The sequence below is a fragment of the Molossus molossus genome, unplaced genomic scaffold (assembly GCF_014108415.1).
Source record: "Molossus molossus isolate mMolMol1 unplaced genomic scaffold, mMolMol1.p scaffold_m16_p_6, whole genome shotgun sequence".
Taxonomy (NCBI): Eukaryota; Metazoa; Chordata; class Mammalia; order Chiroptera; family Molossidae; genus Molossus; species Molossus molossus.
Genome location: NW_023425399.1, coordinates 56,209,150 through 56,235,845, shown reverse-complemented (window position 1 = coordinate 56,235,845; position 26,696 = coordinate 56,209,150). Strand labels below are relative to the sequence as shown.

The 26,696-nt window shown below is 40.7% G+C and overlaps 1 protein-coding gene and 1 pseudogene across 5 annotated transcripts in view; one reads left to right on the top strand and one right to left on the bottom strand.

Moving 5' to 3' along the window:
- CHCHD6 (coiled-coil-helix-coiled-coil-helix domain containing 6) overlaps positions 1–26,696 on the top strand; it is a 181,792-nt gene that overhangs the window by 123,624 nt on the left and 31,472 nt on the right. The gene's annotated exons all lie outside the window — the stretch shown is intronic.
- On the bottom strand, positions 4,541–18,196 carry LOC118618366 (annotated as a pseudogene).

Below are 26,696 nucleotides of genomic sequence, written 5' to 3'. Positions count from 1 at the left end.
AAAATGCTGAAGGGCCTACTGTAAGAAGAAGAAGAAACAGAGACAGAGAGAACACAGGCATAAAATAAAAATGGCAATTAATAAGTATCTATCAATAATAACCTTAAATGTAAATGGCTTAAATGCTCCAATCAAGAGACATAGGGTAGTTGACTGGATAAGAAAACATGACCCATATATTTATTGTCTATAAGAGACCCACGTCACAACAAAAGACTCACACAGGATGAAATTGAAGGGATGGAATAAAATTTCCAAATAAATGAAAATGAAACAAAAATTAGTGTAGCAGTACTCATATCTGATAAGATAGACTTCAAAACAAGGGCCATAAAAAGAGACAAATAAGATCACTACACAATATTAAAAGGATAATTCCAACAGGAGATTATAACCCTGGTAAACATATAAGCACCAGATAATAGGAGCACCAAAATATATTAATAAACTTCTGGAGGACTTCAAGGGAGAGATCAATAGCAATCTTAGTGGGTTACTTGAACACCCCACTGACACCATTGGATAGATCTTCTAGACATAAAATTAACAAGGACACAAAGTTCTTAAATGGCAAACTAGATCAGTTGGACTTAATTGATATTTATAGAACATTTCACCCCAAAGCTGAAGAATATAGATTCTTCTCAAGTACACACACGACATTCTCAAAAATAGACTACATGTTAGGACAGAAAGTTAGTCTCCAAAAATTTAAGAAGATTGAAATCATATCAAGCATCTTCTCTGATCACAATGGCATGAAACTAGAACTCAAAACAAAAAACATCCAAACACTTGGAGGCTAAATAGCATGTTATTAATGAATGGGTTACCAAAGAGATCAAGGAAGAAATTAAAAAATTCCTAGAAACCAAAGAAAATGAACACACAACTCAAAATCTATGGGATGCAATGAAGGCAGTCCTGAGGGAACTTCATAACACTACAGGCCTACCTCAAGAGAAAAGAAAAATTTCCAATGACTTCCTAACCATTTAACTTAAAGAACTAGAAAATACACACAAAGAAAAACCCAGAGCAAGTAGAAGGAAGGACATAGTAAAGGTCAGAGCAGAAATAAATGGTATAGAGACTAAAAAAAAAGCAATTCAAAAGATCAATGAAACAAAGAGCTAGCTCTTTGAAAAGATAAACAAAATTGATGGACCTTTAGCCAGACTCACCAAGAAACAAAAAGAGAAGACTCAAAAAGAAAAAAAAAAAAATCACAAATGAAAGAAGAGCAGTAACAACTGACACCACAGAAATACAAAGGGTCGTTAAAAAATACAAAGAACAAATATACACCAAAAAGTTGAACAATTTATGCAAAATAGAAAAATTTGTAGAAACACTCAGTCTGCCAAAACTAAATTGGGATGAGAGACAAACTTAAACAGACCAATAACAACTAAGGAAATTGAAGGTGTAATTAGAAACTTCCAGCAAACAAAAGCCCAGGCCCAGACAGCTTTACAGGGGAGTTTTACCAAACATTCAAAGAAGATCTAACACCCATTCTTCTCAAACTATTCCAAAAAATCAAAGACGATGGAAGACGTCAAAACTCATTTTATGAGGTCAGCATAATTCTAATTTTGAAACCAGATAAAGACACTAGAAAGAAAGAAAACTATATGCCAATATCATTGATGAGCACAGATACCAAAATCCTTAACAAAATATTAACAAATCAGATCCAGTAATACATAAAAAAAAAAGTATTTATTATGACCAAGTGGGATTCATCCCAGGGATGCAAAGATGGTACAATATTCGCAAGTCAATAAATGTGATACATCACATAAACAAAATGAAAGATAAAAACCATATGATCTTATCAATAGATGCTGAAAAGTATTCAACAAAATTCAGTACTCATTTCTGATAAAAACACTCAGTGATGTGGGAATAGAGAGATTATATCTCGACATAATAAAGGCCATGTATTAAAAATCTTCAGCCAACATCATACTCAATGGGGAAAAACTAAAAGCATTTTTCTTAAGAACAGGAACAAGACAGGGATGCCCACTTTTACCCTCTAATTCAACATAGTACTGGAGGACTTAGCCACAGCAATTAATCTGGAAGAAAAATAAAAGGGCAGATGATATGATATTGTATATAGAAAACCCTAAAGACTCTATCAAAAATCTACTAGATTTAATAAATGAATTTGGTGAAGTATCAAGATACAAAATTAATGTCAAGAAATTGATGGCATTCTCATACACCAATGATGAACTCACAGAAAGAGAAACTAAAAAAAATCCAATTTACCATTACAGCAAAAACATTAAGATATCTAGAAATAAACTTAACCAAAGAAGTAAAAGACCTCTTCACAGAAAACTACAGGTCATTGAAAAAAAAAGTAGAGGAAGATGTCCTTACTACTTAAAGAAATCTATAGATTCAATGCAACCCCCATCAAAATACCAATGACATATTTCACAGAACTAGAAGAAATACTTCAAAAGTTCATATGGAACCAAAAAAGACCCCGAACAGCTACAACAACCTTGAAAAAGCAGAACAAAATAGGAAGGATCACATTACCAGACTTCAGGCTATACTACAAAGCACTGTAATCAAAACTGCCTGGTACTGGCTCAAGAACGGGCAGATAGATCAATGGAACACAATAGACAACCCAGAAATTGACCCAAGACAATATGCTCAATTAATATTTGACAAAGGTGGCAAGAGTATACAGTGGAATTAAGACAACCTCTTCAATAAATGGCGTTGGCAAAATTGGACAGCTATATGTAAAAAAATGAAGCTGTTTTTATCAGAAATGAGTACTGAATTTTGTTGAATGCTTTTCAGCATCTATTGATAAGATCATATGGTTTTTATCTTTCATTTTGTTTATGTGATGTATACAGAGAATAAACTCAAAATGGATAAAAGACTTAAATGAGGCTTGTGAATCCATAAAAATTTTAGAAGAAAATGTATGCAATGCAATTTCAGACATCACACACAGCAGAATTTTCACTGATACAATGCCTTTGGCAAGAGAATCAAAGGAGAAAATGAATACATGGGACTACATCAAACTAAAAAGCTTCTTCACAGCAAAAGAAACAACCATCAAAATGGAAAGGGAACCCACTATATGGGAGATCATAATTACCAACAATACATCAGGTAAGGGGTTAATTTCAAAATATATAGTTTACTCATACAATTCAACAAAAGGAAGACAAAGCCCTGGTCAGTTTGGCTTAGCAGTTAGAGCATTGGCCTGCGGTCTGGAGAGACCTGGGTTCAGTTCCTGCCAAGGGCACATACCTAGGTTGCAATTTGTCCCTGGCTCTGGTTGGGTCATGTGGGTGGCAACCACTCGATGGGTCCCTTTCATGTCAATGTTTCTCTCTCTCTTTCTCCCTCCCACTCTATCTGAACAAAATATCAAAATATCCTCAGGTGAGGATAAAAACAATAAAAAAAGACAAATAATCCAATTAAAAAGGCAGAGGCCCTAAATAAACACCTCTTCAAGGACATACAAATAGCCAAGAGACATATGAAGAAATGCTCACTGTCACTAATAATCAGAGAGATGCAAACTAAAACAACTATGAGGTATCATCTCACACCTGCCAGAATGGCTGCCATCAAGAAATTATCAAACAACAAGTGCTGGCAAGGGGTGTGGAAAAAAGGTGACTCTAGTACACTGCCAGTGGGAATGCAGACTGGTGCACCCACTGTGGAAAACAGTATGGTGTTTCCTCAAAAAATTGAAAATTGAATTGCCATTTGACCCAGTGATCCCACTTCTAGGAATATATTCTAAGAAGCCTGAGAAAGAATATATGTACCCCTATGTTCATAGCGGCATTATTTACAATTGCAAAGATCTTGAAACAGCCCACATGTTTATTAATAGATGAGTAGATAAAAATGCTGTGGTGCATATATACAATGGAATACTATGCCGCTGTAAGAAAGAAAGATCTCTTATCCTTTGACACAACTTGAAGGGACCTGGAGAGTATTATGCTAAGGAAATAAGCCAATCAGAGAAATACAAATAAGACATGATGTCATTTATTTGTGGAATATAATGAACAAGGTGGGCCACTAAACAAAATAGACTCAGAGACATAGAAAGGAGTATGGTTCAGACTGAGAAACCTCAGAGTAGGGGGGGGGCGGGGGGGGATGGATGAGATGAACCAAAGAACTTACGTGCATGTATGCATAACTAATGGACTTATACAACAATGCTGGGGACAGGGCTCCGGTGGGGGTGATTGTGAGGAGCATGTCAATAGAGGAAAAAGGAAAAACATCTGTAACAAAAATAAATTAATTTTAAAAATTAAAAAAAAAAATCTCAGTTTTTGTGGGTCAGAATTTTTAAAAAAAATTATCAATGCAGTATTTATTTGTCTTCTCTCTGTCAAAACCTGAGCCAATCATTTTTCCCAGACTGCCTGGGAGTTGTAGGAAAAGGAACATACAGGGAACACAAGACACAGGAGAAAGAAATACGGGAATTTGGGAGGTGGAGACAGCTCTTTCACATGGCGAAAAGAATGAGAAAAGCCAACATCAAGCAAAAGAGTTCCATGGCCTCTGAGGAGGCAAAGTCCAGAATCGCGTAGGAGAAGAGCTTTTGCTTCAGAGAAGGGTTCCTGGCATAACCAATATTGAGGCTCTCAAACACTGTCCCAATTCCAGCCCCAGAGCCTGCCACCCCTACTATGGCAGCCACAGCCCCAGTGAACTTGGTCGTTGTGTCAATGTTCCTTGAAATGGCACTGGTTTGAATGCTGAGGCTAAAAATAAGTGAGATCAGGGGATGTGGGGCTGCCAAACTACTGAAGCTGTCATCTGTCAGGGTCTGTGGTCGTTTCAGCACCACTGCAGACAGTGACTGACTCAGCTGAGAGGCGCTTCTCACAAGGAGGGGGTGGAGACAAACTTGGCTTGGCGCAGGGGTATATTTTCAGGGGATGAGGGGAGCTACTCACAGTACAGAGAAGAGAGACCTGTAAGTCAGGAATTCTAGGTGAAGCTTAGCTTGTCTTATGCTTCAGGGTGTCTCACAAGGCTGCAGTAAAGATGTTGTCTAGAACTAAAGGCTTTCAAAGACTGTAAGAGGAGGATCCACTTCCAAGCTTCATCATGCAGAATTCAATTCTTTAGTGGCTGTTGGCCAGAGGTTGCTCTTAGTTTCTTTACACATGGACTTGTTCATTAGGGTAGTTCACAACATGGCAGCTTGCTTCAGTAGAGCAAGTGAGAGAAAAGAACCAGGAAGAGTAAATGCTAGTAAAATGTAAATCACTCTCTTTTATTATGTAATCAAAAGTGACGCTTTGTCACTTTGGGGTGTACTCTTCATTAGGGACAAGTTACACAGTCCAGCCTATCACAGATGATATAAATTTTCATCTGAGCTCTGCCTTTCCTACAACACAGAGTTTTAAAAAAATTATGGTAAAATATACATGACATAATTGTACCATTATAACCATTTTTCTGTACAATTGACATTAAGTACATTCACCATGTTGTGCAACTACCCCACTATCCATTTCCAGATTTCTTTTATTATTCCAGATAGAAACTCTTCCCCCCTTAAATAATAACTCTCCATTCCTCTGTTCCTCCAGCCCCTGGGGACCTCTGTGCTACTTTCTGTCTTTGTGAATTTGCTACATATTCTAGATTGCTTATATATAAGTGGAAACAGTATTTGTCCTTCTTTATCTGACATTTCTCTAAGCATAATGTTTTCAAGGTTCATCCATGTTTTAGCATGTATCAGAATTTTTTTTAAGGCTGAATAATATTTCATTGTATGTATATACCACATTTTTTTATCCATCCATTGATAGACATATGGGTTATTTCTGCCTTTTGACTATTATGAATAATGCTGCTATAAATATAGGAATACAAGTATCTATTTGAATACCTGCTTTCAATTATTTTGTGTATATATTTAGAAGTGGAATCGCTGGATCATAAGGTAGTCTTATGATTAAACTTTTGAGAAACCACCAAACTGTTTTCCACAATGGTTGCACCATTGTACATTCCCATAAGCAATGCACAAAGGTTTCAATATCTCCATGCATTCATCAGATTTTGATGTTTTTTGTTTTTTTCATTTAGGTCAGTAACAATAATATATATTTTAAATGTTCTTTGAGACCTCCTCTTTGTCCCAAGGATTATTTAGAAGTGTGGCGTTTAATTTTCAAGTTTCTAATTGTTTCCTTGATAACTTTTTATTACTGATTTTCAACCTGGTCAGAGAACATATTTTCCCTGATTTCAATTAATTTGAGTTTGTTGAGATTTATTTTATGACCTAAAGAGATGGTCTATTTTGGTGAATACTCCATGTATGCTTGTAATTAATGTTCATTCTTTTTAGGTGATGTGTTTTATAAAAAAGAGATTCTGTTGGTTTAGGGTTGTGTTGATTCTTCTGTTTTCTTGCTCATTTTCTGTCTAGTGGTTGTATTAATTTCTAGCAGAGTTTTGTTGAAGTTACTGTAATTCTAGAATTGCCTATTTCTGCATTTAGTTCTGATTTATCTGCTTTTTAAGTATTTTGTGGCTCTGTTGTTTGATGTATATACATTTAGGATTATTATACTGTTAATAAATTGACCATTTTATGACTATGTAATGTCTCATTTTTTAGCTGGTAATATTTTTTGCTCTGAAATCTACTTCATCTGAAATTAATGTAGCTTGTCTAGCTTTTTAAAAAGATATGTTTTTATTGATTTTTTTAGAGAGACAGAAATGGAGAGAGAGAAACATCGATGTGAGAGAGCTGCATTGATCAGCTGCCTCCTGCATGCCCCCTCCTGGGGATTGAGCCTGCAATCTGGGCATGTGCCCTGACCTGGAATTGAACCGGGATTTCTCAGTCCATGGGATGGTGCTCAATTCCCTGAGCCCCAATGACTGGGCTATCCAGCTTTATTTTGATTAGTATTTGCATGATATATCTATTTTATACCTTAACTCATAATCTGTACACCTAAATTTATTTGCTAGCATATGGTTGGATCATTTAAAAAAATTTATTCTGGCTGGTGGCTGTGGCTCAGTGAATTGAGTGTCATTCCATGGACTGAGAGGACCCGGTTTGATTTTTTGCCAGGACATATGCCCGAGTTGCAGACTTGATCCCCAGTAGGGGGTGTACAGAAGTCAGCTGACCAATGTTTCTCTATCACATTTATGTTTCTATCTCTGTCTCTCAAAACAAAACAAAACATATTTTTTAAAAGCCCATTTTTACAGTAGCTTCTTTTTTTTTTTTCATATGTTCTTTTATTTTATTTTATTTTTTTTAATGAATTTTTATTTATTTTTTTGTTACAGATATTTTACCTTTTTACCCCATTGGCACCCCCCACCCCACCCCACCTCCACCCTGTCCCCGGCTTGGTTGTCCATGTCCTACAGTAGCTTCTTTTTTAATAGGTATGTTTAGATCATTTCTCTTTAATGTAATTAATTATATGGTAGGATTTAAGTTTACCATTTAATTTTTTTTTCCATTTGTTTTCAATGTTTTTTGCTCTTAGGTTTCTTCTTTTTTGACTTTCTGTTAGATACTTGAATATTTTGTAATATTTTATTTAGATTTAAAGAATTTTTAAAGTATATCTTTTTGCTTTGTTTCTTTAGTGGATGCTTTATGGATTATAATATACCTATTTAATTTACCACAGTCTACTAGTATTAACATTTTAACACTTCATGTGGAATATAGAAACCTTACCACCATTTATGTTTCTTTACCCTCCCCCTTTGAGAATATATATAGTTATCTTTTTATTTATTAATTTATGTTTTAAACTTATTTTTATGGTTGAATGTATTTCAGATGTCCCACAATTTTTCCTCCATTGACTCCCTCCTCCCCACTTTTGACCCCCTTCTGCCTTCCCCACACTATTGTCTGTGTCTATTGATTATGCATATACGCACATAAGTTTTTCGGTTTATCTCTACCTAACCCCCACCCTGCCTTCTCTTTGAATTTTGTCAGTCTAACAATCAATTTGTGTTTTTTTTTTTATTCTCACCTGAGGAAATGTTTTTGTTTATCATCATATAGAGTAGGAGAGAGGGAGAGGGAGAGGGAGAGAGAGGGGGGGGAGAGAGAGAGAGAGAGAGAGAGAAACATCGATGTGAGAAAGACACATCCACTGGCTGCCTCCCACATGACTCCCACATGACCCAATCAGGGCTGGGAATGAACCACAACTGAGGTATGTGCCTTTGACCAGAATTGAACCCAAGATTCATTGGTCCACTGGCCAGTGCTCTAACTGCTGACCCAAACTGTCCAGGGCCAATTTGTTCTTTGCAATCCTTTCACCTATTTCTTCCATCCCTCAATTCTCTTCCCATCTGGCAACCAACAAAACGTTCTCTGTATCTATAAGTCTGTTTCTTTTCTGCTTGTTCATTTTGTTAATAGATTCAATTGTTGAGAGATACGTATTTATTGCCATTTTATTTTTTATATTCTTTTTTTTTTTCCTCACCCGAGGACATTTCTCCATCTTTTGTTCAGATAGAGCGGGAGGGAGAGAGAGAGAGAGAAACATCGACGTGAAGGGACACATCGAGTGGCTGCCACCCGCACGACCAACCAGGGCCGGGGACAAACTGCAACCGAGGTACATGCCCTTAGCGGGAACCGAACCCGGGTCTCTCTGTACCGCAGGCCGACGCTCCAACCGCTGAGCCAAACCGGCCAGGGCTATTTTTTATATTCTTGATCTTCTTATTCTTCAGTATTTTATATAATACTAGTTTGGTGGTGATGAACTCTTGGCTTTTTCTTGCCTGGGAAACTCTTTATATGTCCATCAATTCTAAATGGTAGCTTTGGGGATAGAGTAATCTTGGTTGTAGGTCCTTGCTTTTCATCATTTTGAATATTTCTTGCCACTTCCTTCTGACCTGCAAAGTTTCTTTTGAGAAATTAGCTTACAGTCTTATGGGAGCTCCCTTGTAGGTAACTAACTGCTTTTCTCTTGCTGCTTTTAAGATTCTCTGTTTGGGCCAGCCAGTGTGGCTCAGTGGATTGAGTATCATTCCATGGACTGAGAGGTCCTGGTTGAATTCATGGTCAAGGCACATACCTGGGTTGTGGGCTCAACCCCTAGTAGGGGGTGTGCAGGAGGCAGCTGATTGATGTTTCTCTCTCAACATTGATGTTTCTGTCTCCTCCTTTTCTCTCTTAAAAAATTAATAAAAATGTATTTTTAAAAAATGATTTTTTCTTTATTTTTAACCTTTTGCATTTTTATTATGATGTGTCTTGGTATGGGCCTTTTGGGGTTCATCTTGTTTGGGACTCTCTGTGCTTTCTGGTCATGTATGTCTGTTTTATTCACCAAGTTAAGGAAGTTTTCTGTCATAATTTTTTCAAATACATTTTTAAGTTCTTGCTTTCTCTCCTTTTCTTCTGGCAACACCATGATGCTAATGTTGGTATGCTTGAAGTTGTCCCAGAGGCTCCTTACACTAACTTTTTTTTTTCTATTATTCTTTTTTTTTTTTTGCTGATCTGATTGGGTGTTTTGTGCTTCCTTATATTTCAAATTAATGTTTGCTTCTTGTCTTTATCCATTCTATTATTGATTCTCTGTGAATTATTCTTTATTTTAGCTAGCGCATCCTTCATTTCTAACTGGTCCTTTTTTATGCCCTTGAGGTCCTCAATAAGTTCATTAAGCATCCTTATAACCAGTGTTTTGAACTTTGCATCTGTTAGAATGCTTATCTCCATTTTGTTTAGTTCTTTTCTTGAATTTTTTTTTTGGGGGGAGCATATTTCTTTGTCTCCTCATTTTGGCTCCCTCTCTATGTTTGTTTCTGTGTATTAGGTAGAATTGCTATGTCTCCTAGGCTTCCTAGGGTGGCCTATTGTAGCAGGTTTCCTGTAGGGTCTAGTGGCACAACCTTTCTCATAACCCCAACTGGTCTCTCAAGGTGCACCCCTCATGTGGACTGTACATCTTTCTCTTAGTATTGAGTCTTGATTGATTTCAGCAAATCAATGGGAGGGATTTACTCAGGTTAATCAGCTGCAAGGACTGGCTATGCCCACTGACCATTGATATCTGACTACCTTGGTGGATCAGCTGTGTAAGGGGCCCACCACACAGAACAGGACTTACCTCAGCAGGGCTCTGGTACCCACTGAGTTTACTTCTTGAGTGTGTCACTTGTGGAGGCTGTTGAGTATTGGTGCTTATACATGATCTAAATCTGTCCACTGGATGTGCTGGCTTTGGGTAAGGTCAGCTACTGCCTGTGTTATACCTGGGGCCACCAGGCATAAGCTACAAAGCAATCTGCTGATGGCTGCTTCTTATACTGGCCTTGATGGTGTCCAGGCAAAGCCAAGCTGTGAAGCAAGGCTGGCTGCTTCTAGTGCCAGGCTTGGGGCTACTTAGTAAGAGGTATGGGGCTCACTGTGGCCAGATACTGCTTGTTTGAGAGAATTTAGGAAAATCAAGCAGGAGCCAAGACAGCCCCTCCTATGGTAAAGCCACTAGAAAGAGCTGGGGTGAGCCCAAAATTTAGGTGGGGCAGGTCCTCAGGGAATCATCAGGGCATGTTGCTGGAGTCCCAGATACGGCACCCATCAAAAATGGCCTCTGCCAGCACGTCTGTCCTGGAGGAAACTATTTCTCCAGCTTTCACCACAATACCCTACAAGTCAGTTTTTCTTGTGCATCTCTGATGCCTTTCAAGCTGCCTTCCCCACCTAAAGGGAGTAAGTCCGTGTCTGGGCCCTTTAAGAGGAACTGCTTGGCACTCCAGGATCCTCAGCCTCAATCCTCACTAGTTTTTATAGCCACAAGTTATGAGGACTTCTCTTTCTGGCACTGGAACCCTGAGCTGGGGGACCTGGTGTGGGATGGGGACTTTTCTCTCCCCAGGGAGGATCCTCACAGCCAAGGTATCTCCCCTGATTTTATTGGGCAGTCTTGATGTGGCTTATTCTTTAATTTCGTAGTTGTAGGACTTCTAATCAACTCGATTGCAGGAGGTTCGGAATGATGGTTGTTTTCTAATTTAGTTGTGCTTTAAATGTGGTTTTGGGAGGAGGTGAATATCACATTTACCTATGCTGCCAACTTGACTGGAAATCCAGAACCTCAAGGATATAGTTGTTTTAAATATTACCTGTGTGTATATTGAGAACTACATCAGAAAGTGTTGCATTTTTTGCTTTCAAATGTCAAATATGATTTTTAAAATTTAAGAGAAGCATTGTTTATTATATTTATCCTTTCCTTTACTCTTTATTTATTCCTAATATTCAAAATTCCTTCCTTCCTTCCTTCCTTCCTTCCTTCCTTCCTTCCTTCCTTCCTTCTTTCCTTTTTCTCTTTCCTTTTTTCCTTTATTCTTTCTCCCCCCCCCCTTTTTTTTCTCTTTTAGAACTATTTTCTTTTTATATGAAAAACTTTCTTTAACAATTGGAGCAAATGTAGTGGGAATGGATTCATTTTTCTTCATCAATTAAGTCTTTATTTCTGAAAATATTTTCACAGGATACAGACGTCTGCGTTAACAATTCTCTTTCAGCCTTGAAATTTGTTGTGCTACTTCCATTTGATGGCAGCAAGAATGGCACCAGGTGTTAGACCCGTGGGGTCAGACCAGACCTTGGTTCAGCAACCTCAGTACTTGATTTCTGGCTAGGAAGGAATTCAGAGATGACTCAAACCATAAGAGAAAGTTTATCTTGAAAGTCACTGAGGCAGGATTAAGTGAGTGGTAGAAGAAATGAGCTCAGGAAGCAAGTTACAGAGGCAAAGGAAGGGGGCCCTGGGAGCTTAGGAGAGAGGAGGGTAAAGTTAACACACTGCATGTAGGAAGAAAAGAGGGAGGGGAAAGGCTCCTGGCTTGCTCCAGGAGGGAGAGCTAGCTGGTTCCCCTGTCCTAAGGCTTTTATAAGAGTGGATTTTAGGGGAATATCTCAACAGAATATTCAGCTTTCTACGTGTGTCCTTTCAGAGTCTTGGTCTCCAGTGATTGGTTGGGGCCAGGGAAGGGGTTGTTAGTCAATGCATCTGGTCCTGATGTTCATCATGGCATAGCTTATTGGGTTTTGCTGCTTTTCTGGGCCTGGACCTGAAACACAACAGAGGCCTAGATGGTATCCCTAAGAATTAATGCTTAAGGGAGTGGTCATGCAAGGGCCCACATGGGAGTCACATGAAGCCACTCCAGCCCACTGTTCCTTTTCTAAGAAGGTTTACTGTAAGGTATCTCACCAATGAAGAAAGAGAAACAGATCTACAAAAGCAGGGAAGAAAGTTTTATTGAAGTGTTGCTGGGCGAAGTTTACTGGTCCATGTGGTTGGGGCCAGGGAAGTCACACTCTTATGGCCACCCAGGAAAGTTTATAGGGGTGGTTGAGGAATAAAGAGGGGAGGTACTTGATTCTGCATAACAAAGAGGGGAGGTATTTGATTGGTGGTTTTGATTTTTCCTTCAGTCCTCCCTTTCCCCAGTCATGTGACTCCCTGGAGCCCACTGACTTTACATTCCAACGTTTTGTGTTAGATAGGGGCACTGCTTTCTGCCTGGATACTTCCTGCTGGGTAGGGGCATCATGGGTCGGGGAGGTCGGTGTCCAGCGGTTCAGTTGGGAGTTGCATGTAGGGGTGACACAACATCTGGTTCACAGCCACTTGAGAAACCTCATGGATGCAATTCTGCAAAAATCTGAGGAAAAAAGGAGCAAACATCAGTAATAGGCAGATAATTAGGAGAGGACCTAATATGGGTACAATCTATGTAAATGCTGGTGATTTCTACCATCCTGAGAAAGGGTATCCGTTGTCTGCTTCCTGTGAAGCTTGTTTTGCAGGTGATTCAGGGTGTTGATATTTTCTTCTACTAGACCAATCTCGTTGATAGAGTAGCATCATTGTTCTTGGAGGAAGAGACAGATCCCTCCTGTCCGCTGTTAGTAGGCCTAGTGCCTGTTGATTTTGAAGTGTAACCTGAGCAAGGGAGGTGATCTGGCACTGGAGAGAGGCTAGGGATGTTGCCGATGCCTCTACAGCTATGTGGAATTTTTCTTCCAGCTGGGAAGAAGTTATGCTGTGGCCTATGGCGCCACCTCCTATACCTGTAGCAATGAGGGAGGAGGCTAGAGAGATCCCCACTAGAACCAGGAGGAAAACCTCTCTTTTTTCTCAGTGGGCTGGTGAAGATAGCAAGGAAAGGATCTCTGCTTGGTTATACATTATAAGTTGGGGTACCAGAGTGACTGGTAGGCAGGGAAAAGGGGATGAAACATATATGAATTTGGTTAGGGTTTCATTGCATCAAAAGAATTCTTCAGGTGGTGCATTAAGTAAGGCAGTTAACAGTGATAGTAGAGTTGCAAGGGAGATTAGATGAGGGGGTAGAAGAGCCTAATGTAACACATAGAGAAGTTTTGGATGAGGAATTTCTGGAATAAGTGTATCTCTGTTAGTGGAGGAAAGGGTGGGCTGGGTGGAGTCGAATTGTTGAAACTCTGGATTAGGAGAACTACCATGAGGGGTGAATGGCCAAGAAAAGCACACATGAAACAGTCAGTAATATTACCAAGTCCGGAGTGGTTTAGGATTTCAGTCCCTTGATGTATCAGGGCCAATCAGGAGAACCGATTAGAGTGTGCATCCTGCTGGGGCCATAAATGGCTGTCCAGAGCAGCCTCATTGTGGATCATGATGCTGGACACCTGGCCCAGTTGTTCCATGGCTTCTGAGACGACAGGGGTATAGGTCCAAAAAATTTTCAGGATACCTGTGGGTAAGCGTCTCCGTGTCATCTATAGACTTTTCCCTTTACCCCCTTTACCCATCTCTTATCCCAGGGGTCCTTGATAATGAGTTTAAAATCACTTGGCCTGAAGTAATTTCTTTTAGTTGAGTGGTAGAGACAACCTCCATATGTCTTAGGCCACCATCAGCAATACTCTTAAGTCTGATAATGGATGAAGCAGACAGCAGAACTATCCGCATTAGGTATACTTTTTATTTTAAAATTGTGGGGCCATGATACTTATTGCTGCCTGACAGTTGCGGAATTGGCGGTCCCCAATGGCTATAATATGAGCAGAAGTTGCCCTATTTTGTGTCCAGCTTTCTTGGATATAGAACTGCCAGACATAGGCATTGATCTGGTTAGTTGTGGTGAAGTTTCCCTGAGGGAGGGTAAGGAGGAGGAGGAGGAGGAGGAGCCATAGGACCCAGGTTCTGAATAATCCAGATGCAAGTGGGGTCCAAGGGCTCAGACCACCAGTAATCCTGGTGTGGAGCCAGTTTGAGGCAGGAAACATGGTACCAGGGTACCTGCCCCAGGAGCTTGGCTGCTGTGGGGGCGGTTAATATTACTGTATGAGGTCCTGTCCATGTGCATTGTAAGGAGCCAGGCTGGAGTTCTCATAGGAAGACACTGTCCCCTGGTTGGAGGGAAACTGTGGGCTGAGTGTTGTTGGGGATCCTCACAGGTGGAAGAGTTGGTCAGCGTGTTCACTTAAGAGATGTTGGAGCATTGGTAGGAAGGGGAGATAGGTGGCAAGAGGTAGGGTGTTAATTGGTAAATTGTGGTTAATAAGAAATGGTCTGCCCATATACCAGTTTGAAAGGGCTGAGTCCTGTGGGGCCTTGTCGGGTAGCCCTAATCCTGGTGAGGGCTAAGGGAAGAAGGACTGGCCAGGAGAGTCTGGCCTCGATAGAGAGTTTGATTAAGTGTTTTTTTAGGATGCCATGGGCCCGTTAAACTTTACCAGATAATTGGGGATGGTATGGTATGTTTCCAGGTGATGTTGAAGGAGTCTGCTACCTGCTGAACCACCTGGGCAGTGAAGGCTGGCCCATTGTCTGATTGGATCATGGTAGGCAGCCAAAGTTGTGAGATTATCTGGTCAATGAGGATAGAGGTGACAGTGTTGGCTGTTTTCCAAGGGGTAGGAAAGGCCTCAATCCATCCTGAAAAGGTATCAACACAGGTTAGGAGGTAGCGGAGTTTCTTGTGAGAAGGCATGTGAATGAAACCAATCTGCCAATCTTGGCCTGGCTGATGTCCTCTCATTTAGTGAGTGGGAAAATGAGGGCCGAGACCCCCTTGCAGGGAGGTTTTGGAACAGACAGCACAGGCCATGTGTGTCTTTTCAATCGTCTGTTGGAGGCCTGAAAAGAAAAAAAGTGGTTGCAGAAACCAGTAAAGGGTTTTAGGTCTCACATGTAGGGAACAGTGGATGTCAGAGAGGAGGGCTGTAGCCTCTTTTCCCGGCAGGGCAATTTTGTCTCAGAAATAGTCATCATTGGTTGGATATTCTTTCTCCTTTCTGAAGGAGAGTTTCTTTTTCCTGAGGAGTATATGAGGGCTTGATGGGGGTGGAGAGAAACATGATAGGGGCAGGGGAAGTGCCTGCAGTGAGGCCTTGAGCCTTCACATCTGCCCGAGCATTCCCTAGGGCAACAGGGTCTTGTGAGGTTTGATGACCCCTGCAATGTACCACAGCCACCTCAGCAGGTAACAGGAGAGTCTCTGGGAGCTTAGAGGTAAGGGTAGCATTTATTATGAGGGAGCCCTTGGTGGGGAGGAAACCCCATTTCTTCCAGAGTGCAGAGGGGCTATGGGTAATAAAAAAAAAAAAAAGGCATATTTAGAGTTGGTGTAAATGGTTACCCATTTTTCTTGGGCTAGAGTGAGTGCCCATGTAAGGGCAATGAGTTCTGCCTTTTGGGAAGTGGTGCCGTCTGGTAGGCACTGGGCCTCTAGGGTGGAGGAGATGGTGACCGCTGTGTAGGCTGCCCGCTGCAGTTTGTTCAGCCCCAGAGTTGAACTCCCATCCACAAAGAGAACGAGGTCTGGGTCCTCTAGAGGGGAATCCAACAGGCCCTCACGAGGCCTATTGAGAAAAACTATTAGTTCTGTACAGAGGTGAGAAGGTTCTGGTAGCATAGCCGGAATTGGAAGTAAGGTGGCTGGGTTGAGCTGGGGGAAGGTGAAAGAGTGATGGAAGAGTTTTCTATGAATAAGAGATGAAATGCCTGTAACCAGGAAGGACCTAGTAGGGAGAGATTTATGTGAGAGAAGGTCAGTGAGTCTATGTGATGAGAAAATAGATATAGGTTGGCATAGGGTCAGTTTAGTTGCTTCTTTTGCAAGTTCAGCTGCGGCACCTAATACTCAAAGGCAGGCTGCCATCCCCGGACAGTGGTATTTAGCTGTTGAGAGAAGTACACCACCGGGCGGTAGGTAGGCCCTATCAGTTGGGCCAGGACTGCTACCGCATTCCCGTTTCTTGTCTGTGAAAAGGTGAAAAGGGCATCTGGGATTAGGCAGAGCGAGAGGAGGGGAAGAGATTAAAGTGTCCTGGAGGGTGGAGAAGGCCCTTCTTATGGTGCTGGGTGAAGTGAGAGGTCCTGTAGGGGCCTCTCTGGCTGCTGTGTAGAGGGGCTTGGCTAGGAGGGCAAAATTAGGTGTCCAGTGCCTAAAGAAACCAATCAATCCAAGGAAGGAGGAGATCTGTTCTGCAGTCAGGTGCTGAAGGTTGCAGAGGGCTTGGGTACGGTCTAGAGTAAGGCCTCAGGTGGTGGGGGTTAGAGAAACACCTAGGTAAGTGACAGACTTGCTATGAAGTTGGGCTATAGCAGAGGAGACATGGTATCCCCTGGGGCCGAGGAAGTTAAGGAGAGTAGAAGTATGCTGTCTCAAGGTGGACAGCAAAGATCTGCAAAGGAGGAGGTCATCTACATATTGAAAGAGGGTACTGGGCTTGAGTGAACAGGAAGTGAGATCCTGTGCCAGAGCCTGTCCAAATAGGTGTGGGCTGTCTCAAAACCCCTGTGGCAAGACAATCTATGTGAGTTACTGAGCTATGTTGGTGTCCAGGTAGGTCCAGGTAAAAGCAAATAGGAAGTAAGAGTCCAGGTGAAAAGGAACAGTAAAGAAAGCATCTTTAAGATTGAGGACAGTAAAGTGGGTGGTACCAGGGGGAATATTTGAAAGTAAGGTGTAAGGATTGGGAACTACCTGATGGAGGGAGACAATTGCCTTGTTTAGGTCCTTGATGAGGCGGTAAGTCCCTGGAGGGTTTTTGAACAGGAAGGATGGGGGGTTTGCAAGGTGAATCAGTGGGGATCAGCAGACCTTGACTTAAGAGATGGGTAATTATGGGTATGAGGGCCTGGCGGTGAGTCACCAAAATGGGGAACTGGGGCCTCGATGGGTATTGTGAAGGGTCCTTTAGTTGAATTTTAATGGGAGTGTGGTAGGTGGCTATTATCAGGGTAGAGGTGTCCCAGACTTGAGGGTTGACAATGTCTGGGGAGATAGGGGGTTTTAGAGAAAGAGGGTGGTTGGTGGTGGTGGGAGAATCTTCAGTGAGGAGGAGTAAGGGAAGATGAGTGAAAGCTGTCCAGAGTGATGTCATTTGGATAGTAGCCCCAAGACTCTAATATGTCTCGGCCCAGGAGGGGCACAGGGCAAGAGGGCATAACTAGGAAGGAGTGTGAAAGGGGTATTCATCTAGACTGCATGACAGAGGCTTTGTGAGAAGGGGAAAGGAGGGTGTGTCATCAATTCCCGTAACCAAAACCTGAGAAGGGACTAGAGGCCTGGAGTGAGATGGCAGAACAGAGAAGGTAGCCCTTGTGTCCACCAGGAATGAGATGGACTTACCCGCTACTTGCAGCTTTACCCTGGGCTCAGCAAGGGTGATTGGGGTGCTCAAGTCCTGGCTGCATCAGTCATCCATGAGGCCAAGGAGCTCAAGTGATGATCCCATTTGGCTGATCTGTCCTCGGCATGGAGGTGCTGAGGATGAGCCTGTTGCTCAGAGAGGGCAATCGCTCCACCAGTGACCAGGCTGTTAACAGTCTGGGCATGGTTTTGTAGGTGGCTGTGGACATGGGCATTGACAGGCCCAGTGGCCTTTGTTGAAACATTTGAAGTAGGCCCCTGGTGGGGTTTCCTTCAGTGGCCCGGAGACATTAAGTCCCTTAGGTCGAGCACCCCCTTTACCCTGCTCATGCTGGGCTGCTGGCCTCAGGGCTGCCACTAGAGCCTGGGTTTGGAGGTTTACCTTCTGCTGCATTTGGGTTTGATGAGTGGCCTCAGCCTTGTCCTCCTGGGCATTAAATACTTTAAATGCCATGTTCAACATGTCTTTCATAGGGCTCTTCTGCCTTTTTAAGTTTCTTTCTAATATCTGGAGCTGACTGGGAGATAAAATTAGTGGCTAAGATCGTTGCCCCCACTACTGAGGCAGGGTCCAGTTGGGTTTGGAGAACCACAGTCTCAGTCAGGTGGTTTAGGAATAGAGCTGGGTTTTCAATAGGTTCCTGAATGACTTCTTAGTCTGTCATAGTTAACAACTTTTGGTGCTGCATTCTGCATGCCTTCCAAGAGGCATTGGACCATTTGGTCTCACCTCCATCTGCTGTTCTGTCCTGCTTGATAAGCCCAATTGGGTTCTGCCTCAGGGTCTGCCTGAGTCCCAGTGGGCATCTGGTTGTCTGTAAGATGTACCTGATCAGCATGGGCTCATGTTGCTGTTCGGATCTGATCGTGTTCATCAGGGGTGAGGGTAGAGGACGTAATGACATAGAGATCATGGCAGGTAAGATCATAAGCCCAAGTGAGATATCGGAACTCTTTGATAAAGGCTGTGGCATTGGTAGAATAAGATTCTAAACGCTTTTTGATAGTGGATAGATTGGAGAGAGAGAAGGGGACATGGACCCGCACAAGTCCCTCTGCTCCCACTACCTTATGGAGAGAACAGAGGAAGTCAGCTCCTTCCCATGGGTCATGACATGACCACATGTGAGGACTGACAGGGGAGGAGAGAGTGAGAGTTGAGATGGAGGTCAGAGGATGGTTAGAGGTGGATGGGTCAGGGTAACATGGAGGAGAGTTAAAAGTAGGGTCAAGCCAGATGGCAGGTGAGGACAGTTTCTCTGGGGAGTCAGCAAATGAAGAGAGGTCAGGAATGGAGGGTTTGGAAGCGGGTGTCTTTAGCTAGGAAGCGGGTGTCTTTAGCTAGGAAGACCTGTGCTGTGTAACAGGAGGCACAGAAGTTAGGACAGGATCACAAATACCAAAAAGCCTGAATATATATGATTTTGACCATTTTCCATTTTTTTTGGCAAAAGTTTTCTACGTCGGTGAGTATGGTCCCTTCAGGAGGCCATCTGGACTGGTTGTACAGTGGGAATTGTGGCCAGGCCACAGTGGAGAAGAAGAACAGTTTCTTCCTTTTTAGGGAGGGATCTATTTTTGAGAGATTTAAAATAAGACACCTAGTGTTTTTGGATTCGGTTGAGATTCCTAATTGCCCATGGTCCATCTCAGTCCTGGAGTGATCAGAGATGAGAATTTGCGTCCCAAAACTCAATCTCTGGTCCACAGGTGGACAGATAGAGTGGGGGGTCTCTGGGATATCTCCATGGAGCCCCATGCACTCAGAATGGATAGGAGATTCCTGATGCAACTGTGATTATGGACAAGGAGCCCCAAAGGTGGAGAAAACAGACGAGAGGACAGAGGCAGGGGAACTTACCACACTGCCCTGAACTGGGTGGAAGGTCCATGGTCCCTGGTCTTCCTTGGGAGGGAGGGAGAGGAGCAGCCCAGGTGGGGTCAAGCTCCCACCGGGTTTTGGTACCAGATGTAAGGTATCTCACTGAGGAAGAAAGAGAAATGGAGTTGCAGAAATGGGCAAGAAAGTTTTATTGAAGCATTCCTAGGTGAGGTTCACTGGTCCACTTGACAGGGGCCAGGAAAATTGCACTGTTAAGGCCGCCCAGGAAAGTTTTATAGGGGAGGTTGAGGAACAAAGAGGGGAGGTACTTGATTCTGCATAACAAAAAGGGGAGGTATTTGATTGGCAGTTATGATTTCTCCTCTGGTGGTCTATGTTCCCAGTCATGTGACTCTTGGGCAATGTGACTCCCTGGTCATGTGACTCCACAGAGTCTGCTGACCTTACATCTACTACATGACTAGCAACATGCCAGGAGAGGAAGGGTTTGGAGAGTGTCCAAACTGCATTTGGGGGGTCTGAATCGCATAACCTGTGATATGCTAGGGGAGGAAAGGTTACTGGGGGCTGAGATCCTTGTTTTCCCAGTTTTGCCTATTGCTAGGGATCTGGAGCTTTCCATCCTGGAGACCTTCTGTACCTGCCCCCTAGTCCTTGCTCTGCTCATGTCTGTTTAACTGCCTACCACACTTCTGACTTCCATGATTTCTGTTGAGAAATCCACTTATTTGAATCATTCTCTTATGGGTAATATTTTTTTTTCTCTCTGGCTATTTTCCAGATTTTTTATTTGTCTTTAGTCTTAACAGTTTATATTATGATATTTTTGAGAGTGGATTTCTTTGGGTTAATCCTTTTAGAATTCATTCAGCTTCTTTAATCTGTAGGGTTTTCTTTTGTCAACTTTGGGACATTTTAAACCATTATTTTTGCAAATACTTTTTGTGTGTTATACTTTTTCTTTTTTTTAAATTGAAACTGTGGATGAAAAAGGGCTCTAAGTAATGTCAACATAAGAAATGTGCAAACCTGTTAGAATGTTTTATAAATTTATTTGAGCCAAACTGACAATTGCCTAGAAGCAAAATCTCAATGGATTGAGAAAATGCTCTGGAGAATGGCAGTTAAGCACCTCATTTTATACATTACAATAAAAGGAGGAGGCGTAAGGGGGTTATATGAAATCCATTAATAATAGATTGTGGTAGTGAGAGAAAGCAAAGCTGAGGGTTGGGGGGTAAGTAAAAGGAATAAACACATACTTCTTTTACATAGGTGGATACAGGATAGTTAACAGTCAACAATTAACATGATAATGATAATAATGTGGGGGTTGTGCTTTGAGGGGTCTGAAAAAAGAAATTACTTTGTTGTTACAAAAGCATGTTATCCTAGATATAAAAAGACAACAGGTTCAGTTAAGGTGAAGATTGATCTTTGTTAGGGAAAAATACTGCCCTAGGATATGACTACCTGCTATAAAGTAAGTTTAAATTTCAGACCATCCTATGTGGTTACTTTCTGTTTCTGAGTTTGTAAAGCTGCCACACAGGCCTCCCTGAGCTTGTCAATTGTAATATGTGGCTCCTTTTTTTGTCCACAGGACTCTAATGGTTCCTTGTGTTTTGTGTATTTTTACCCAGTTTTTTTTTTTTCACTACGTTTTATAAAAAGTTATATTTTTTGTATGTAGATATAAATAATTTATATAAATTTACATTCTCCATTAAATAATTACTACCGTTTTATTCTCTGTGGTTTTTTTGTTTTGTTTTGTTTTGTTTTTTTAAATTGGGTTCATGGCCCAGCCAGTGTGGCTCAGTGGTTGAGAGTGGACCCATGCACCAAGCAGTCGCTGATTTGATTCCCAGTCAGGGCACATGCCCATGTTGTGGGCCAAATCTCCAGTGGGGTCATATGGGACGTGGCCAATCAATTTTCTTTCTCATTGATGTTTCCCTCTCTCTCTTTCTCTCTCTCTAAATTAATAAAGAAAGAAAAAAATTTTTTTTTAATTGGGTTCATGCCCTGGCCAGTTTGCTCAGTTGAGAACCAGCCTGTGGACCAATGTGTCACAAGTTCAATTTGAGTCAAGGGCACATACCTCAGTTGCTGTTCATCCCTGGCCCTGGTTATAGTCATACAGGAGGCAACCAGTCAATATGTCTGTCTCACATCAGTGTTTATCTCTGTCTCTCTCCCTCCCTCCCATTCTATCTGATGGTAAATGGAAAAATATCTTAAGGTGAGGATTTAAAAAAATAAAAATTTGGTTCATTACGTATTTTGCTGGAGTGCTTCGTCAAGTAATTCTTTAAGAAAAATTTCAGATATTATAAACTTTATTTTTTTATATTTTTTACTTTTCTGTAATTTTATAACATCTAGGACTTCTGGGGAAAGTAATTTTAGCCCAGTACTTTAAAGCTATTTTTGCCCTGTAGTCTGGTATTACCAGTGAGATCTCACAGTGCTTTATCATCCTTTTTACTATAGATCTTTTTACAACAAACTGAGACAGGCTAGTAAGCCAGGACAAGTAGAATAGGGAAATTGAGACAGAGTTAAATGGCCAAGCAGTTTACAACCATCTAGTAAATTGCAAAATTTTATCTTCTGTAACCAAGGACACTGAAGAGTAAATGGTTTGCACTTCTCCTCAGCCAGAGTGTAAATAGCTTAAGTCACCCCACTTAGGGAGACAGATAGCAGGAATTCAATTAGTGCTATTTTCCAACCACATCCAAGGACAGATGAAGTTAAGGGACTAAATCTCATTTTGGCATATTAGCATAAAATTGATGAATATTCTGAGCTCCTAGCTTTTTAAACAAAATTTATTTATTTTTATTATTGTTATTTTTTATTCCTCGGCTAAGGATATAGTTTTACTGATATATATATATATATATATATATATATATAGAGAGAGAGAGAGAGAGAGAGAGAGAGAGAGAGAGAGAAACATTGATATGAGAAACATTGATCAGTTGTCTCTTGTACTACACTCTAAACAACTCATTCAGCCAGGGCTAAACTCCTAGCCTTTAAAACCTCTCAAAATAAAGGTCCCAGCATGCATGCTCCCTTCCAGGAGCATAACTGTGTCTTTCTCTTCCCCCTATTTATCTCCCACAGACATGTATCTCCTAAAATTTAAGGGACCCCCAAAGGCTCACAACCAGGACAGCAATAAGCAGCAGCAGTTTTTCCCAGATAAACCCCTAAATCTGTCACTAAGGCCCCCTTTTCTCTGACTTTTAAGTGAGACAAAGCAGCACCACCTAGGCTCTCTCCTGTTGCTTCTCTATCCCAGGCCCTTCCTTATTTCACTCTCCCCAACTTTAATAAATATCCTCTAAAAATCACTTGGACTTGTGTTGTGAAATCTTTCCTGCATAAAGTCTAGCACCCATGTACTACTGGCCAGCCTTAGGCAGACCCGCTCAGGGCCAGGTACCCTTTTTAGTAACAAATCCTTATATTAGATTACTGTGTTCACGTTTGGTTCCCCCACGACAATGTCTTGAAAGCCAGGGCATTGTCCTATTAATCTTTGTAAATACAGCCCCTAGCACAGTGCCCAATAAATGAAATGTCAGCAAGTGTTTTTTACATTGGATTGAAATATGGAAAACAAGTATATTAAGAGAGACATATCAACTGATACATTTGATCCTCTGATCTTGCTTATTACTGATATTATTTTTAAAATTATTTTTGTTACAGATGTTTCTCCTTTTCCCCCCATTAACACCCTCCTCCTGCTCTGCCATACCACTTCTCAGCATTGTTTCCTATTTTCCTATGTCCATTGGTTATACATATATGCATGTAATTTCTTTGGTTTATCTATTCCCTTCCCACCAAACCCCTGCTTCTGAGGTTTTTTAGTCTGTACCCTACTTTTATGTCTCTGGGTCTATTTTGTTCATTTGCTTATTTTTTTCATTATATTCCCCAAATAAGTGAGATCATGTGATATTTGTCTTTCTCTGATGGGCTTAGTTTGCTTAGTATAATACTGTTCAGGTCCCTCCATGTTGTCTCAAAGGATAAGAGATTGTTCTTTCTTATATCTGCATAGTATTCCATTGTGTATACGTACCACAGCTTTTTTTTCACTCACTTACTGATGGACACTAGGACTGTTTCTAGATCTTAGCAATGGTAAATAGTGCTTCTATGCACATAGTGGTACATATATTCTTTTGGATTGGTGTTTCAGGCTTCTTAGGATATATTCCTAGAAGCTAGATCACTGAGTCAAATGACAGATTAAGTTTTAATTTTTTGAGGAAACACATATTGTTTTCCACAGTGACTGCAGCAGTCTGCATTCCCACCAGCAGTGTATTAGAGTCCCCTTTTCTTCACACCCTCACCAGCACTTGTTGTTTGAAATTTTTTCATGGCAGCCATTCTGGCAGGTATAAGATGATACCTCATAGTTGTTTTAATTTGCATCCCTCTGATGATTAGTGATGTTGAGCATTTTTTCATATGTCTCTTGGCCATTTGTATATCCTGTTTGGAGAGGTGTCTATTTAGGTCCTCTGCCCTTTTTTGTTTCTTTATTGATTTTAGAGAGAGAGGAAGGGAGAGGGAGAGAGAGATAGAAACATCAATGAGAGAGAACATTGATTGGCTTCCTCCTGCATGTCTCCCACTGGGGATTGGGCCCACAACCTGGGCATGTGCCCTGACTGGGAATCAAACTAAGGACCTCTTGTTGCATGGGTTGATGCTCAACCACTGAGCCACACTGGCCAGGCCTCGCCCACTTTTTAATTGTGTTTTGTATTTTTCTTTTGTATGTTGTATGAGTACTTAATATATTTTGGAAATTAACCCCATATCTGATGAATTGTTGGCAATTATGGTCTCCCACCTAGTGGGTTTCCTCTCTATTTTGATTCTTGTTTCTTTTGCTGTGCAGAAGCTTTTTAGCTTGATGTAGTCCCAGGTGTTTATTTTCTTCTTTGTTTCTCTTGCCTTAGGCATTGTATCAGTAAAAATTCTGCCACGTGTGATGTCTGACATTTTGTTGCCTACATTTTCTTCTATGATTTTAATGGTTTTATGACTCATGTTTAAATCTTTTATCCATTTTGGCCCTGGCCGGTTTGGCTCAGCGGTTAGAGCATCGGCCTGTGGTCCCGAGAGACCAGGGTTCGGTTCCCGCGTAGAGCATGTACCTCGGTTGCGGTTTGTCCCTGGCCCTGGTTGGGTTGTGTGGGTGGCAACCACTCGATGTGTCCCTTTCACATCGATGTTTCACTCTCTCTCTCTCTCTCCCTCCCACTCTATCTGAACAAAATATAAAAAAAAAAAAATGTCCTCGGGTGAGGATAAAAAATAAATCTTTTATCCATTTTGAGTTTATTCTTGTGTATGGTGTAAGTTGGTGGCCTAGTTTTTTGTTTTTGTTTTTTTTTTTGCATGTAGTTGTTCAATTTTTCCTACACCATTTATTAAAGACTCTGTCTTTACTCCACTGTATGCTCTTGCCACCTTTTTCAAATATTAGTTGAGCATAATGTCTTGGGTCAATTTCTGGGTTCTCAGTTCTGTTCCATTGATTTATATTTTTATTCATGTACCAGTACCAGGCTGTTTTTAATACAGTGGCTTTGTAGTATAACCTGATATTTGGTATTGTAATTCCTCCTACTTTGTTCTTTTTCAAGATTGCTGTGGCTCTTCAGGGTCTTTTTTTGGTTTCGTGTCAACTTTTGGAGTATTTGTTCTAGTTCTGTGAAACATGTCATTGATCTTTAGATGGAGATTGCATTGAATCGGTAAGTCCTTTGGGTAGTATGGACATTTTAACAATGTTAATTCTTACAATTTCTGAACACGGTATGTGCTTCCACTTTTTTTTTTTTTATATCTTCTCTATTTCTTTTTTTAATAACTTACATTTTTCTGTGAAGAGGTCCTTTACTTCTTTTGTTAAGTTTATTTCTAAGTATCTTAAACTTTTTTTCTGCATTGATAAATGTGATTTTTTTTTTTTTTTTTTTTTTTGTTTTTCTTTCTGGGAGTTCCTAGTTGGAATATAAGAATGTCATTAATTTCTTGCTGTTAATTCTCTATCCTGCTACTTTGCCAAATTCATTTATTAAATCTAGTAAATTTTTGAGGTAGTTTTTAGGGTTTTATATGTATAATATCATGTCATCTGCAAATAATGACAGTTTTATTTTCTCCTTCCAATTTGGATCCCCTTTATGTTTTTTTTTTTTTTTTTTTCATGTATCATTGCTGTGGCTAAGGCTTCCAATTTTATATCAAATAAGAGTGGTGAAATTGGGCATCCCTGTCTTGTTCCTGTTCTTAAGGGAAATGCTTTTAGTTTTTGCCCATTAAGTATGATGTTGGCTGTAGGTTTTTCATACATGACCTTTATTATGTTGAGATATGAGCCCTCTGTTCCCACATCGCTGAGCATTTTTATCAGAAATGGGTGCTGGATTTTGTTGAATGCTTTCTCAGCATCTATTGATATGGTCATATGTTTTTTATTTTTCATTTTTTATGTGGTATATCACATTTATTGATTTGCAAATATAACAGTCTTGCATTCCTGGGATGAATTCCAGTTGGTCATGGTGAATAATTGTTTTTAATGTATTTCTGGATTTGATTTGCTAATATCTTGTTCAGGATTTTGGCATGTATGTTCATCAGAGATATTGGCCTGTAGTTTTTTCTTTTTTGCTGTTTTTTTTTTCTTTTTTTGTAGTATCTTTTTCTGGTTTTAGAATTAGAGTAATGCTAGCCTCATAAAACCAGTTTTGAGACTTCCTTCTCCTTGAATTTTTTTGGAATAGTTTGAGGAGAATGTGTACTAGTTATTTTTTGAATGTTTGGTAAAACTCACCTGTGAAGCTGTTTGGGCATAGGCTTTTGTTTTCTGGGAATTTCTTGATTATGTCTTCAATTTTCTTAGTTGCTTTTGGTCTGTTGAAGTTTTCTATCTCTTACAGGTTTGTTTTTGGGAGACTGGTGATTCTAGAAATTAGTCCATTTAACCTTGATTGTCCTGTTTGTTGGCCTATAATTGTTTCTAATATTTTGTAATGATCCTTTGTATTTCTGTGGTGTC